The sequence below is a fragment of the Oryza sativa genome, chromosome 6, assembly GCF_034140825.1.
Source record: "Oryza sativa Japonica Group chromosome 6, ASM3414082v1".
NCBI lineage: Eukaryota > Viridiplantae > Streptophyta > Magnoliopsida > Poales > Poaceae > Oryza > Oryza sativa.
In genome coordinates, this window is record NC_089040.1 from 14,863,506 (window position 1) to 14,880,880 (window position 17,375).

At 48.0% G+C, this 17,375-nt stretch overlaps 1 long non-coding RNA gene across 1 annotated transcript; it reads left to right on the forward strand.

Annotated features, from left to right (window-relative positions):
- The first annotated feature begins 15,520 nt into the window (after nt 1-15,520).
- LOC136356851 (uncharacterized) lies at nt 15,521-17,171 on the forward strand. Its single transcript, XR_010741877.1, has 2 exons — nt 15,521-15,588; nt 16,927-17,171. It is a non-coding gene; the product is annotated as an uncharacterized lncRNA (long non-coding RNA).
- The last annotated feature ends 204 nt before the right edge of the window (nt 17,172-17,375 follow it).

A 17,375-nucleotide genomic window follows, 5' to 3' on the forward strand; every position in this document is an offset into this window, starting at 1 on the left:
TGATTAATTAAGCAACACTAGGTGGTTTTATAACTTTAGACTTTGGGAGTTCTCATATCATTTGGATAGTATGAAATGACTAGCTTATGTTGGAATTGGACACACACCTCCCCCTCTTTTCAAAACCCCCAAAACGGTTTTAGGCTGGGCTCGAGGTGCGTGGATGGGTTTTGTTAGTCGTACCTCGGGTACTATAAGGATTAAGCTCGGGCCTCTGTTGCAAAGCACTACCGTACTAACCACATGTCTAATGGGTAAGGCTTAACTCGGTGCTCAGTCTAGTCCTGAACAAAAGGACACAGATAGAGATGGATGAAGTCGTTGCGACGATGGATACCTCTGAGGCAAATGAAGGCTACGCGAGCTGCGGCTCGGTAATCAAGATGTCTAGGCAAATGAAGGCTACACGGGTCGGTGCCCGTTAGTCGAGATGCCATGGCACTGGACTAGTACGCGGGTGGTCTCACCCCTATGTGTGTGGCGCACCTGGTCTAGATCCTGTTGCTAGGGGTTGTTCACGGCTAGGATGGGTAAAGGGTTATGTCACGTTTTTTATGATGGGTTCCAATTGCAATGGAATGCAGAGTAAAGGCGTGTCTTATGGGTAAAGATGTACACCTCTGATCAGAGTAAATTTATTCGAATAGCCACGCCCTCGGATATGGGCAAGCCTAGCAATGTACCCAAGTTAGTGGTTTAATTCTTAAAATTTGCTTAACAACTAAAATATGGAATGGTTGGCCTGGGTTGGCTTGGGACGAGCTGGGACCCAGGTCGGGTTGCCAGTTCGGTCCGAATCATCGTAGGCCTTGGGTTAAGTCAGGTTCGTGAGGGTTCACGGCCTTGATTAATAACACTGTGTAGCTCTAGGATCGTCTTTATAAAATGGCTTTGGCTAACTAAGTGACTTTTAAATGCTGTTTACTGCAAAACTTAACCCCTATATTATTACCCCTTGTACCCCCTTGCATTAATCATGCATTTCCCCATGTGGCTTGCTGAGTACTGCGGTTGTACTCATTCTTGCTCAATCTTTCCCCCCTTCAGTAAGAGAATCTTTGGAGAAAAAGTCTTAGGTGGAGTCCTGGCTTATACCCCAGTTGAGCGCCTGTGAAGATGGAGCCGTAGGCCCGCTAGTTCGATGCTGTTTATTTTTTTATTGTCAGGCCTGAAGTGCCTTTGTAATAATGTAAATATTATCGATATAATAAAGATGTGCCTTTTGTATCATGTTTGTTTGGTGTTCCCCGGCTTTTCCTGGGACGGGGATTAATACACTAGTGTTCGGGAAAAGGCAAATTTTCTCGGTCGCGACAAATCCTGAGTCTTGGCTCACCGTCTACGGCCTCGCAATCCGTGCAGCAGGAGGAGACAGCAAGGCTATGGCAAATTACTTGCCGGTAGCTCTAGCAGATTCTACTCGGTCCTGACTTCGGGAAAAGGCAAATTTTCTCGGTCGCGACAAGCTGGTATCAGAGCCATCTCGACTGTAGGATAAGCCAAGTGGATAAAACCTAAGGACATATTTTATAAATGAAACTATTTGTGAAAATTCTTTTTTTTCCTCCTCTCCATTATGCTTTTTGCAAAATGTTTATTCTCTTCTTCCTTCTTCGAATTTCAACTAGTACTAGATGGTCAGCTTTGCGAAGAAGAAGATGTCGTCAAATGTTTGCCGAAGCTCCGGAGGACTGCAGAATCCACTAGCGAAGTGGAGGAAGCAGTGAAGCCAGCTGTGAAGAAGCAGTGAAGATCTTGGAGAACCTGTCGCATAACCTAAGGCACCCTCTAGGGTAGAGTCGTTAGTCGTGTGTTTCCTTGCTTGTGTGTGTAGCGCGTGGTTTGCATCAGTGGGGTGTGATGTAACCATGCTAGGTTGTTTGCTTAATCAACTTGCAGAATAAGCCTAACATACATCATAATAGCAAAAGTCATAGATCTGTTAAGGTCCTATCCTTAGTTTTTGACCAGTCTCTCCCCTTTGTTTTCCCTCTCTCCCTCTCCAAACCTTGCAACAGATGGCTGACAATGAGAAAGGCAATAAGGTCAGAAGTCAGGACATTGATACCTCAAGCTCCCGAGTGAATGAAGCACCAGACACCAGTTGTGTGACACTGGTCCAACACCTGATTAACCAGAACCGATTGCTTATAGAGATACTACAGCAGCATCGGACGCCAATTCTGAACCCGAGTAAGATGTGTCGCGTCCCAAAACGACTCTAAAATACATCCTCAAAATTATGCATAGAATAAGTAAAATCCATGTGAAAGCCTCCAACAATTAAAATGTGCAAAGTTAAAAGTCAAATAAGGCTTGGAGGATTTTTGTATATTTCCTAAAAGCCTAAAATGCGTAAATAAATTTTAGTGGAATTTTCAGAGCACAAATAATAATTATTAAGAAATAAACAAAGTTAAAAAGGTTTTATAAAAAGAAAAACCCTAAAAAGTCCCTTTTTCCCCCTTCCCCTCTTGGGCCGGCTCGGCCCACCTCCCTCCCTCTCTCTCCTCTCCCCCGCGGCCCAATCGGCCTCCTCCCCGCGCGCGTGCCGCTGACGGGCGGGCCCGCCCGCCACCCTTGCTGACGGGTGGGGCCCACCCGTCATCCCCTACCTCCCGCCGCTTCCGCCGCCTCGCCCGTGCCCTAGCGCCGCCGCCGCCGCGAATCCCGCCGCCTCCCGCCGTCCCCGCGCGCAATAAAGAGGGGGAAATCACTCCCCGTGATTCCCTCTCCCTTTCCCCCCACTTTTCCCTCTATCTCTCCCTCGGATTCGTTCGAAAAGTTTCCCCCTAACTTCGCCGGCGCATCAATGGCGGCCGGATCTTCCGCGGCCGATTCCCCCTCATCCGGCCTCTCTCTCCCCCTCCCGACCCTATATAAACGCTCCCCGTGCCTCCCTCCACCGTTTCCGCCACTCGCCGCTCTCTCTCCCCGTCGGAATCGAGCTCGCGTCGTCGCCCCTCTCTCTCCGCCGTCGCCGCCGAGCTCCGGTCCGCCGCCGTCGTCGCCCCGGACCTTCTCCCGCTTCGGCGTCGCCTTCTTCGGGTTCGCCGCAACCTCGCCGACCTCGTCCACCTCTCCGTTTCGGTCGCCGACCGCCGGAACGCCGCCGTCCTCGTCTACCCGAGCCGCGCCGCCGCCTTCCTCCGCTCCGGTCGCCGTTTCCGCCGTCGCCGTCGAACCGGGGTGAGCCGTGGACCGCCCATTTCGTTTCCCCCTCCCCTCCCCTCTCTCGGCCGCCGCTCCGCCGTGCCTATGGCCGCCGCCGGCGACCATAGGGGCGCGGGCGCGCCGCCTCCCGTCGGCTGTGCCGGCGAGGCCGCCTTCGGGCGCGCCCCGCGGCTGCCATGTGGGGCCCGGCCGTCAGCCGCCCGAGCCCTCGGGTGCGGCTGACGCGTGGGACCCACGGCGCCAGCCGGTGTGAGCCGCGTGCACCCGGTCCACCGTGGACCGAGAGGCTGCCGCGTGGGCCCCACTCCCGTGGACCCGGTCCGCGTGCTCCTCCCCTCGGTTGACGCAATAAATCCGATTTTAAATTAAAATTTAAATGAAGAAATTCGCAAATATCCATTTAAAGAGCATATAAACTTCAAATGGCCATAACTTGGCCATTTGAACTCGGAATTGGACCGTTCAAGTCTCTAATTTTTCCTTAAGAAGTCAAGAACCCATTTTTGTGCTTTGTTTCTGCTTGTTATATGGAGTTTATTAGAGTAAAAGCCTTTTCTTTTCCGTTGGTCGTGTAGACGCTGCAGCTTCGGAAGATCCGCTCTTCGTGGAAGTTGAAGCCGGCGTTTGGGAAAGCGAGCAAGGCAAGTCACATCATCTTTGAACATATTGAATCCCAGTTTATAAAATTATGTTGATTTAAATTATTGCATTATCGCTTTATTTAAATTCCCGCGTTATCACTGTTTTATTTAGCCATGCCTATTTACCTTTGTTACGACCTTATTATTATTGTTATTGTTATTATTTCCTTGTTCACCCTAGAATAAACAAAACCCCAACTAGTGGACACTCTACTCATGGTATCACTAGTATGATTTTAGGTAGATGCTTCGCTTTTAATTAGGTAACATTAGGCGGTTTTACAACTCTAGACTTTGGGAATGTTCGTATCACCTGGACACTACGGAATGGTTTGGTTATTGTGAAATTGGCTTCACACCGCTCCTTCTATTCAAAATCCCCAAAATGGTTTTAGGCTGGGCTCGGGGTGCATGGTTTTGATAGTAGCACCTCGGCCATATAAGGACCGGTCTTCGGGCCTCTGTTGCAAAGCACTACCGTACTTCCACATGTCTAGTGGGTAAGGCTTAGTTTGTGGCTCAGTCTAGTTATAAACAAAAGTACACGGATGGAGATGGAAGAAGTCGGGGGTCGATGGACATCTCTAGGACAAATGAAGGCTACACGAGCTGCGGCCCGGTAGTCGAGATGTCATGGCACAGGGCCGGTGTCCTGCTGCTAGGGGCTCAGTCCTGCCTGCCTGTCCCGGGGGTTCCGGCCGTAGGTAGGATTGGGTAGGTACTCTTGTCTATGGCTAGGATGGGTTGGAAACTATGTCACGTCTTTCGTCTGTATACCGTGGTGGTATGTGGCACGTGGTTACACGTGAGGAAGATGTGTCTTGTGGGTAAAGATGTACACCTCTGATCAGAGTATAATCTATTCGAATAGCCGCGCCCTCGGTTATGGGCAAGCCGAGCAATGTACCCAAGTTAGTGTTTTAATTCTTAAAACCTGCTTAACAACTAAAATGTGGAATGGTTGGCCTGGGTTGGCTTGGGACGAGCTAGGACCCAGGGTCGGGTTGCCAGTTCGGTCTGAATCATCGTAGGCCTTGGGTTAAGGCATGTTCGTTCGCTTGTGCGTGTGGTGACCGTGTTAGTGTGCCCGCTCGGTAGCCGCGTTGTTTCCACGTGTGCAGCCCGCGTGGTGTCTAGTGGAGTCCGTTTGTCGGCCACTCATCTCGGTTGACACACGGGGTCCGCTTCCGTCGACCCGTGGACCGTCTCTGTGTACTCAGTCTACCGCGGTCCTTTAGGTTGACATGTGGAGTCTGCATGTCAACAGCGCAGCCTTCCTGTCTTTTCCAGGCTAGCGCTTCCACATGTTTTATAGTTGTAAAACCTAATTATAATAATCCATAAATCTCCATGTAACAGCATTAAACTTCGGATGATCATATCTTGGTCATACGAACTCTGAATTGACCCGTTCAAGTCTTCTAGTGTTTGTTATAACCTAAAGAACCCTGTGCTTTCTTTTTTTGTATTGTTATTGCTTCTTTATAGGCTTGTAGCTTTGCTTGTGTGCTTCGCATAGCTTTCGTCGTTCCGGAGGTTCCCGAAGCGTGGTTCGTGGTCGTCGCCGAAGGTTCGGAAGGCCGTTCTCTCTGAGCAAGGCAAGTCACATCATCCTTGAGCATATTGAATCCCAGTCTATAAAATTATTTTGGTTTAAATTATTGCATTACCGCTTTATTTAAATTCCCGCGTTATCACTGTTTTATTTAGCCATGCCTATTTACCTTTGTTATGACCTTATTATTATTGCTATTGTTATTATTACCTTGTTCACCCTAGTATAAACAAAACCCCAACTAGTGGGTACTCTATTCATGGTTCCACTAGTATGAATTTAGGTAGATGCTTCGCTGATTAATTAAGCAACACTAGGTGGTTTTATAACTTTAGACTTTGGGAGTTCTCATATCATTTGGATAGTATGAAATGACTAGCTTATGTTGGAATTGGACACACACCTCCCCCTCTTTTCAAAACCCCCAAAACGGTTTTAGGCTGGGCTCGAGGTGCGTGGATGGGTTTTGTTAGTCGTACCTCGGGTACTATAAGGATTAAGCTCGGGCCTCTGTTGCAAAGCACTACCGTACTAACCACATGTCTAATGGGTAAGGCTTAACTCGGTGCTCAGTCTAGTCCTGAACAAAAGGACACAGATAGAGATGGATGAAGTCGTTGCGACGATGGATACCTCTGAGGCAAATGAAGGCTACGCGAGCTGCGGCTCGGTAATCAAGATGTCTAGGCAAATGAAGGCTACACGGGTCGGTGCCCGTTAGTCGAGATGCCATGGCACTGGACTAGTACGCGGGTGGTCTCACCCCTATGTGTGTGGCGCACCTGGTCTAGATCCTGTTGCTAGGGGTTGTTCACGGCTAGGATGGGTAAAGGGTTATGTCACGTTTTTTATGATGGGTTCCAATTGCAATGGAATGCAGAGTAAAGGCGTGTCTTATGGGTAAAGATGTACACCTCTGATCAGAGTAAATTTATTCGAATAGCCACGCCCTCGGATATGGGCAAGCCTAGCAATGTACCCAAGTTAGTGGTTTAATTCTTAAAATTTGCTTAACAACTAAAATATGGAATGGTTGGCCTGGGTTGGCTTGGGACGAGCTGGGACCCAGGTCGGGTTGCCAGTTCGGTCCGAATCATCGTAGGCCTTGGGTTAAGTCAGGTTCGTGAGGGTTCACGGCCTTGATTAATAACACTGTGTAGCTCTAGGATCGTCTTTATAAAATGGCTTTGGCTAACTAAGTGACTTTTAAATGCTGTTTACTGCAAAACTTAACCCCTATATTATTACCCCTTGTACCCCCTTGCATTAATCATGCATTTCCCCATGTGGCTTGCTGAGTACTGCGGTTGTACTCATTCTTGCTCAATCTTTCCCCCCTTCAGTAAGAGAATCTTTGGAGAAAAAGTCTTAGGTGGAGTCCTGGCTTATACCCCAGTTGAGCGCCTGTGAAGATGGAGCCGTAGGCCCGCTAGTTCGATGCTGTTTATTTTTTTATTGTCAGGCCTGAAGTGCCTTTGTAATAATGTAAATATTATCGATATAATAAAGATGTGCCTTTTGTATCATGTTTGTTTGGTGTTCCCCGGCTTTTCCTGGGACGGGGATTAATACACTAGTGTTCGGGAAAAGGCAAATTTTCTCGGTCGCGACAAATCCTGAGTCTTGGCTCACCGTCTACGGCCTCGCAATCCGTGCAGCAGGAGGAGACAGCAAGGCTATGGCAAATTACTTGCCGGTAGCTCTAGCAGATTCTACTCGGTCCTGACTTCGGGAAAAGGCAAATTTTCTCGGTCGCGACAAGCTGGTATCAGAGCCATCTCGACTGTAGGATAAGCCAAGTGGATAAAACCTAAGGACATATTTTATAAATGAAACTATTTGTGAAAATATTTTTTTTCCTCCTCTCCATTATGCTTTTTGCAAAATGTTTATTCTCTTCTTCCTTCTTCGAATTTCAACTAGTACTAGATGGTCAGCTTTGCGAAGAAGAAGATGTCGTCAAATGTTTGCCGAAGCTCCGGAGGACTGCAGAATCCACTAGCGAAGTGGAGGAAGCAGTGAAGCCAGCTGTGAAGAAGCAGTGAAGATCTTGGAGAACCTGTCGCATAACCTAAGGCACCCTCTAGGGTAGAGTCGTTAGTCGTGTGTTTCCTTGCTTGTGTGTGTAGCGCGTGGTTTGCATCAGTGGGGTGTGATGTAACCATGCTAGGTTGTTTGCTTAATCAACTTGCAGAATAAGCCTAACATACATCATAATAGCAAAAGTCATAGATCTGTTAAGGTCCTATCCTTAGTTTTTGACCAGTCTCTCCCCTTTGTTTTCCCTCTCTCCCTCTCCAAACCTTGCAACAGATGGCTGACAATGAGAAAGGCAATAAGGTCAGAAGTCAGGACATTGATACCTCAAGCTCCCGAGTGAATGAAGCACCAGACACCAGTTGTGTGACACTGGTCCAACACCTGATTAACCAGAACCGATTGCTTATAGAGATACTACAGCAGCATCGGACGCCAATTCTGAACCCGAGTAAGATGTGTCGCGTCCCAAAACGACTCTAAAATACATCCTCAAAATTATGCATAGAATAAGTAAAATCCATGTGAAAGCCTCCAACAATTAAAATGTGCAAAGTTAAAAGTCAAATAAGGCTTGGAGGATTTTTGTATATTTCCTAAAAGCCTAAAATGCGTAAATAAATTTTAGTGGAATTTTCAGAGCACAAATAATAATTATTAAGAAATAAACAAAGTTAAAAAGGTTTTATAAAAAGAAAAACCCTAAAAAGTCCCTTTTTCCCCCTTCCCCTCTTGGGCCGGCTCGGCCCACCTCCCTCCCTCTCTCTCCTCTCCCCCGCGGCCCAATCGGCCTCCTCCCCGCGCGCGTGCCGCTGACGGGCGGGCCCGCCCGCCACCCTTGCTGACGGGTGGGGCCCACCCGTCATCCCCTACCTCCCGCCGCTTCCGCCGCCTCGCCCGTGCCCTAGCGCCGCCGCCGCCGCGAATCCCGCCGCCTCCCGCCGTCCCCGCGCGCAATAAAGAGGGGGAAATCACTCCCCGTGATTCCCTCTCCCTTTCCCCCCACTTTTCCCTCTATCTCTCCCTCGGATTCGTTCGAAAAGTTTCCCCCTAACTTCGCCGGCGCATCAATGGCGGCCGGATCTTCCGCGGCCGATTCCCCCTCATCCGGCCTCTCTCTCCCCCTCCCGACCCTATATAAACGCTCCCCGTGCCTCCCTCCACCGTTTCCGCCACTCGCCGCTCTCTCTCCCCGTCGGAATCGAGCTCGCGTCGTCGCCCCTCTCTCTCCGCCGTCGCCGCCGAGCTCCGGTCCGCCGCCGTCGTCGCCCCGGACCTTCTCCCGCTTCGGCGTCGCCTTCTTCGGGTTCGCCGCAACCTCGCCGACCTCGTCCACCTCTCCGTTTCGGTCGCCGACCGCCGGAACGCCGCCGTCCTCGTCTACCCGAGCCGCGCCGCCGCCTTCCTCCGCTCCGGTCGCCGTTTCCGCCGTCGCCGTCGAACCGGGGTGAGCCGTGGACCGCCCATTTCGTTTCCCCCTCCCCTCCCCTCTCTCGGCCGCCGCTCCGCCGTGCCTATGGCCGCCGCCGGCGACCATAGGGGCGCGGGCGCGCCGCCTCCCGTCGGCTGTGCCGGCGAGGCCGCCTTCGGGCGCGCCCCGCGGCTGCCATGTGGGGCCCGGCCGTCAGCCGCCCGAGCCCTCGGGTGCGGCTGACGCGTGGGACCCACGGCGCCAGCCGGTGTGAGCCGCGTGCACCCGGTCCACCGTGGACCGAGAGGCTGCCGCGTGGGCCCCACTCCCGTGGACCCGGTCCGCGTGCTCCTCCCCTCGGTTGACGCAATAAATCCGATTTTAAATTAAAATTTAAATGAAGAAATTCGCAAATATCCATTTAAAGAGCATATAAACTTCAAATGGCCATAACTTGGCCATTTGAACTCGGAATTGGACCGTTCAAGTCTCTAATTTTTCCTTAAGAAGTCAAGAACCCATTTTTGTGCTTTGTTTCTGCTTGTTATATGGAGTTTATTAGAGTAAAAGCCTTTTCTTTTCCGTTGGTCGTGTAGACGCTGCAGCTTCGGAAGATCCGCTCTTCGTGGAAGTTGAAGCCGGCGTTTGGGAAAGCGAGCAAGGCAAGTCACATCATCTTTGAACATATTGAATCCCAGTTTATAAAATTATGTTGATTTAAATTATTGCATTATCGCTTTATTTAAATTCCCGCGTTATCACTGTTTTATTTAGCCATGCCTATTTACCTTTGTTACGACCTTATTATTATTGTTATTGTTATTATTTCCTTGTTCACCCTAGAATAAACAAAACCCCAACTAGTGGACACTCTACTCATGGTATCACTAGTATGATTTTAGGTAGATGCTTCGCTTTTAATTAGGTAACATTAGGCGGTTTTACAACTCTAGACTTTGGGAATGTTCGTATCACCTGGACACTACGGAATGGTTTGGTTATTGTGAAATTGGCTTCACACCGCTCCTTCTATTCAAAATCCCCAAAATGGTTTTAGGCTGGGCTCGGGGTGCATGGTTTTGATAGTAGCACCTCGGCCATATAAGGACCGGTCTTCGGGCCTCTGTTGCAAAGCACTACCGTACTTCCACATGTCTAGTGGGTAAGGCTTAGTTTGTGGCTCAGTCTAGTTATAAACAAAAGTACACGGATGGAGATGGAAGAAGTCGGGGGTCGATGGACATCTCTAGGACAAATGAAGGCTACACGAGCTGCGGCCCGGTAGTCGAGATGTCATGGCACAGGGCCGGTGTCCTGCTGCTAGGGGCTCAGTCCTGCCTGCCTGTCCCGGGGGTTCCGGCCGTAGGTGGGATTGGGTAGGTACTCTTGTCTATGGCTAGGATGGGTTGGAAACTATGTCACGTCTTTCGTCTGTATACCGTGGTGGTATGTGGCACGTGGTTACACGTGAGGAAGATGTGTCTTGTGGGTAAAGATGTACACCTCTGATCAGAGTATAATCTATTCGAATAGCCGCGCCCTCGGTTATGGGCAAACCGAGCAATGTACCCAAGTTAGTGTTTTAATTCTTAAAACCTGCTTAACAACTAAAATGTGGAATGGTTGGCCTGGGTTGGCTTGGGACGAGCTAGGACCCAGGGTCGGGTTGCCAGTTCGGTCTGAATCATCGTAGGCCTTGGGTTAAGGCATGTTCGTGTGGGTTCACGGCCTTGATTAATAATTGTATAGTTCTAGAATCGTGTTTACAAAATAGCTTTGAGCAACTAATGTCTTTAAATGCTGTTTACTGCAACCCTAACCCTTTATAGTATAACTCCTTTGTACTCCCTTGCATTTATTCTGCACTTGTGGGTGTGTCTTGTTGAGTACGGTGGTTGTACTCAGTCTTGCTCAATTTTTCCCAAACCCAGAAGAGGAGTTCCTGGAGGATGAAGGCTTTGGTGTCTAGCTCGTGCCTGCCGTCAAGTGCCTGTGGTCGTCGCCCTAGTCTTCCGCTGTTTCTCGTTTGTCTTTGTGTGTGCTGGGCCTTCGCTGCCCATGTAATAAATTAACTATTTACGCTTCCGCTTGTTAAACTCTGAATTGTATCAACTTTTGGTGTACCTTGCCTCCTGGGACAAGGATTAATGCACGCACGTAAGGAACGCCCGTTGGGTTATTTCCGGTCGTGACAAGTTGGTATCAGAGCCCCCTTGACCCTAGGACGAGCCGTAGATCCCAAGCCTTAGCAGTATTTTCGAAATAAAAATCCTCTGTTATTTGTGAAAACCCTCTAGTCTTTCTCTGTCTTGCTGCTTCATTTATCTCCAAAATCTGACCTTTTTAAAGTGTTGCTTTTCTTTTTGTTTGTAGATGGCCGGCAGCGTCACCCGTCGTGGTTTGGACATGACTGGTTTCGTCTTGGAGCTGCGGGGCATGTGCGTTGTCCTGGGGTATCCACATGGGGTGGACTACCAGGGCAGGCCGCTTCCGGAGCAGGAGGGTGACGATGCAGAGCCCCACGCTGCTTGGGAGGTCACTGCAGTGATCCTCGCTGGCTCTCCCGAGCGGACTTCGTTGGCAGTCACCGCGGGTGGAGATTCTTTCCCCACCGCTTGCCAGAGCGCCGCTCTCCTCGCCATCGGCACTCTTCACCAGCGCTACCCGGACGAGTTGCAGCACTCGCCCTACCGCTACCACCCTCGCCGCGGAGGAGCCCGCGACTACGCCACCTTCCGGGATGCTAGCTCGGAGGATGACGCTACCATCATGCACCTGGCGCGCATGGTGGAGGCGTACGACGCGGCTCATATCGACTTCCATCAGATGGTGCGCCGTGGGATGGTCGAGAACAACATGAAGATCCTGGAGCTGCGTCAGGAGAACCTGCAGCTCAAGAAGGACCTAGACGCGGTGGAGGCGCAGCTGCATCAGCTCAAGATCGCCCAGGGAGAGGTCTGCCGCCCCAAGCGTCGCTGCGTCTGCCGCAGCCAGAAGATCACCGCCCGCAAGAGCACCTCCAGGCCCGAGCTTGTTCGTCAGTCCCTGGCGTGGACTTGCTTCGTCGAGACCCCTCGTGCCGAGCCCGCGCCCGTGGTTCCCCAGGAGGGGGAAGCCTCCGGCGTTGGTAGCACGGAGGATGCGCTGTTGCTCACCTTCCGTCCTGGCCCGTCGCAGCGGTAGACGAGCAGTTAGTAGGCTTGCGCGTGTGTTCTTTCTCGTTTATCTTCTTGTTGGAGTTGTGTGGGGCATGGTTATGCCGGTGTGTGGCATAACTTTGTCGGAGCCTGTCTTTATTTTATTTGCCTAAGCAACTTGAACTTTAATGAACCAATTTAATAGCAGTAATAAATTCAAGAATTATGGTAGTCGTGGGTGGTTAGCTTTAATTGTCAGCTCTCTCTGTTTGCTGGTTCTGTGTGGGGTTTTCAGATGGTGACGACCAGGAGAAGTGCTGCCACCGGTGATGGCAACCAACCCGAAGGCAGCAACCACCACCACCAGGGCAGCCCACCTCCACCTCCACCACCACCACCAGACACCAACGCCATTCTCACCCAAATCCTCGCCCAGCAGGCCAACATGATGACTGCTTTCCTCCACCACCTCCAAAATCCGCCACAACATAATGCTCCACCACCACCTCCCCAACACTCTAAACTCGCCGAGTTCCTCCGCATCCGCCCACCTACCTTCTCTAGCTCCAACAACCCCGTGGATGCGTTGGATTGGTTGCATGTCGTGGGGAAAAAGCTAGACACTGTGCAGTGCAGCGATGAGGAGAAAGTCATCTTCGCCGCCCACCAGCTGCAGGGGCCCGCATCTTTATGGTGGGACCATTTCCAGGCTACGCAGCCAGAGGGGCAACCTATTACTTGGGCTCGCTTCACCGCCGCTTTCCGGAGAACCCATGTGCCCGCCGGAGTCATGGCCCTTAAGAAAAGGGAATTCCGAGAGTTGAAGCAAGGCAACCGCTCCGTGATGGAGTATTTGCATGAGTTCAACAACCTGGCCCGTTACGCCCCGGAGGATGTGCGGGAAGATGAGGAGAAGCAAGAGAAGTTCTTGGCAGGAATGGACCCTGAGCTGTCCGTCCGTCTAGTCTCCGGGGACTATCCGGATTTCCAACGTCTGGTGGACAAGAGCATCCGCTTGGAAGCCAAGCACAAGGAACTGGAGTCGCACAAGCGCCGCTTGGCAAATTTCCGCAATCAACAGGGTGCTAACCAAAGGGTCCGCTACACCAATCCCTATCCAGGGGGATCCTCCTCGCAGCAGCAACAACAGCAGCAGCAACCTCGCTCCGCGCCTCGACCTCAATTCGTGGTGCGCGTCCCACAGCCGCAGCAGCAGCAGAATCAACAAGGGACTCGTGCGCCCCGTCCTCCTACGCCAACTGTGCAGCCTGGTCAAGGCCGCAGGGACGCTCAAGGTCCGCAGCGTCTGTGCTTCAACTGCTTCGAGCCCGGGCACTTTGCGGATAAATGCCCAAAGCCGAGGCGTCAGCAAGGCCAAGCGCCTCCCCGCTCCAACAACGGTGGGAAGGATGTCATTCGGGGTCGGGTGAACCACGTGACGGCCGAGGACGTGCTGACAACTCCAGACGTCATCGTTGGTACGTTCCTCATTCATTCCATCCCTGCTACCATTCTGTTCGACTCTGGAGCTTCCCACTCGTTTATATCTGTGCCATTCGTGGGGAGAAATCAGTTGGGGGTAGAAAGGCTTAGGAACCCTCTGCTCATCACCACCCCTGGAGGGGTTATGACAGCAAAGTATTATAGCCCTGCCGTCCCCATAGAAATTCAGGGGATTCCTTTTCCCTCGGATCTGATTCTGCTAGACACCAAGAACTTGGATGTGATCCTTGGGATGAATTGGTTGGCTCAATTCCAAGGAGTAGTGGATTGTGAGAGACGCACTGTCACTCTGTACCGAGGGCCGGAACAACCGGTTGTTTTCTTTGCACCCCCAACCTCTGTCAGTAGTTCCGAACTTCATCAGATAGGACTGTTAGAAATCCCCATCGTCAGAGAGTTCGGAGACGTGTTTCCGGAAGAACTACCCGGTATGCCGCCCAAACGAGAGATTGAGTTCTGGATAGATCTTGCTCCAGGAACCACTCCTCTGTACAAGCGACCCTACCGTATGGCAGCAAATGAACTGGCTGAAGTTAAGAAACAGTTGGAAGAGTTGAAAGAAAAGGGGTGTATACGTTTGATTACTTCCCCCTGGGGTGCTCCTGTGATTTTTGTGGAGAAGAAAGACAAGATGAAGAGGATGTGCGTTGACTTGTAAAATCCATAAAACTTGTAAAAGGAAAGTTTTACAAAAGGAAAGTACCTAAAACTTGTAAAATCCATATAAAATTAAATATAGCTCATTTTAAGATGATACAAATTTCTGTCAACTCACCAAATTGTGAACTTTAGTGTTATGGAATAAAAACTTGCACTCACAGTACAAATTTAGCCTCTAAAATTTATCCAAGTTAAATCACACATAAAGCATGCACAAATTTATAAAATGCATACAAAATTCATTTCAACTCATTTTGGAGCAAACTCAGTTTCTACAGATCCACCAACTTATGTTCTCCTATAAAGCAAAATGAAATAGTATACATACTATACATCGAATGCCTCTAAAACTATTACCTTTAAAATGACTAGTTTTGCATAAGCTGAACTTTAGAAGTTTATATAAAATTCATCTTAGATCCTTTTTGAGTAAACCCAAATTCAGTAGAATCATAGGGTTGTGCACTTCAATGTTATAAAATAAAAAGACATACTTACAGTATAACGAAAACCCCTAAGTATTTAAGTAAGGAATAAGCAACATGGAGCATACCTTAAATTGTAACATTTGTAGAAAATTCATCTATAGTCAAAATGAAGTGAACCAAATTTTCTATAGAACCAGCAAGTGATATACTTCAACTTAGTAGAGTGAATTATAGCACCCTCTTTACAGACCATGGCTCTGAACCTTAATTTGGTAGAATAGGAACTAAACACATAGTAGTGGTTAAACAATACATATGAAAAAGTATATATATGCATGGTAGCTCCAAATAAATCCAAATAAAACTTGTTGAACCAGTGAAGGCATAGATCCATCCCCTTCCACCAAAACTTAGTATCCTTAACTCATATAATAATCTCCAGATTGATATGTTAAGTTTCTAACATAGAACATCCCCTAGCTTATAAAATGTGAAGTATAGTAATTTGAACACTAAATTTTATAAACTAAGATTAGATTAGTTAACTAAAATACACATTTTATACAACACTAGCAAGTTAGAGCAAGTTCTGGACCTAAATCTCCAAAGCCATGTACACATAGGGAATATATGCCTAGAACACGTTAAAACTTGTAAAATACATAAATAATTCATATTAACTCTAAAAATTATGAAACCAAATGTGTTAGTCTTAGAAAACAAATATCTTCACCCCAGCAAACATAAACTTAATAAGAATCACCTTACAACAGCATTTCACAATAGTAACTAAGTAAATCCTACACTATACCGACGAAACTTCTAAAATTCATAACTCCCAAATAAAATGAGATAAAATAGAAATTCTTTCACCTAAATTCATTTTATACCAGTACCTATTCTCTGTGCACAAATCATGCATTTTAGAACATTTTGGATTTTTCGTATATTTCGGTGTTTAATTGCATAACGTGTACTTTGTATAGATGATTGCTTAATCGGTGAAGAAGTGATTTAGGTGCTGACATTTTCCTGATTCAAGGCAAGTCCCATCTCCCTCTCTTTGATCACTTTGAACCTATCTTTTGGAGGTTATTGAAAATGTTTGCAAATCTTGCATGTCGATTGTACACTAATAAATTAAAATTTTGTTAAACTTGTTAGATAAACTCCTATTATTTGCATTATCACCTTAACTCCACATATATCCATATTCCTCATTCCTAACCTTAGGAACAATATGGCTATACCACTTTATATATGAGTTTTGGTGACACTAGGTTACTATAAAGCTTAGCCATGCTTAGAATGGTCTTCCTTGTCATTATGGGCTCATTTCAAACATGAAAATTGATTTTTAATCAATCTGGACAGAACTTTAAAACTTGTGATTTTGATAAATAAAATGGTGGAAAACATGGATTTTAGGTTTGGGCCTCAAGTGGTGTACATATGGTGATTAGTTGTGTACCGATAGGGGGAGAGTGCGCCCAAACCGACCTAAGGACTTCACTCAATGTCAGTTCATTTCGTATACAGTACAACCACATGTGCTAGTATGGGATAGCCCAAGCTTAGTAAATTATTTATGGTTTAGCCTTACATTCTGGTAGGCCGGTGTGTATGAGTTCGGATAACTCAGAGGAACTTCCTATTTACCCCGACGTGGTAGTTTAGGTGACTAAGTCTGTCCAATACAACGGTATTGTGCCACGTGGGTGGGTTCCCGTTGTGTCCGCCACCACGGCGTTAAGTTCAAGGCGTGGGCCCGCCACTTAACGGTTCTAGGTCATATTTCCAGTATGACTAGGATGGAGGAACACGTATCGTGCTGGTGTAAGGCTAAATCATGAATTTTGGAAAAACTTTGTTGCGGGTAATAAATCGGGTACTTATGTATCGCGTGCCATGCTCTTGCATGATTATTATTTCGCATCATGTGGGTAAAGTGTACAAACTCTGCAGAGTTAAAACTAATCGATTAGCCGTGCTCGCGGTCATGAGCGGCGTGTGGATATGTATTGAGTATAGACTTGTGTTTATTCTCCTAAATGCTGAAATTTACCTTCAAATTGTGATGAGATTTGAGAATGATCTCCTTGCTGCCATGGATGGCAATGAGGTGAATATTTATACATGATTAATGCCTACTTTGATGCCCATATGCTAAGTACTAGCTTGCTGAAATTTTATTTGAAAGCAAATCCGTTTTGAATGTGTTTTATGCAAATAAAACTTGCTTTATGCTAAAAAGAACCATATTATGCCTTCCTTGATTATATGCCTTGCAAGTAGGGTCTTAGGCTTGTCTTGGTGCTTGCCAGTACATTATTTCTAATAATGTACTGACTCTTGCTGTTGAATTAACTTTTGCTTGCAGGATTTAGACTTAGCCTTTGAGTGATGCGGGTGATCGACTGCTTCTTCTAGGACTTGAACTTAATGGGGTAAACCCCTAGTCGGTGTGCTTGTGGATTGGGTAGACAAGCTTCCGCTGTTCTATATATTTTTTTTTTTGGCCAGTCGGCCAATGTAACTAAAGTAGATGTAGTTTATAATCGCTTTCATCTTATTTGTGTTTGCTATGTATAATCATGCTTGAGATGAAAGTGTAAATCTAGTGCACATCCTGGGAACTAGATTCACATGAGTATGAGTTAGGAATATTTGAGATGTTGTAGAACTTTAGCCATTTTTGTCAAGTCTCCTGAATGTGTAACACATCTGGTCGCCGCCTTCGAGTAGTTTGACGGGCACATCTCAGGCTGAAGTTGACTGGCAGGCTAAAGGCCTAGCAATATCTCCAATATTCCTCTCTCGAGGCGTCGG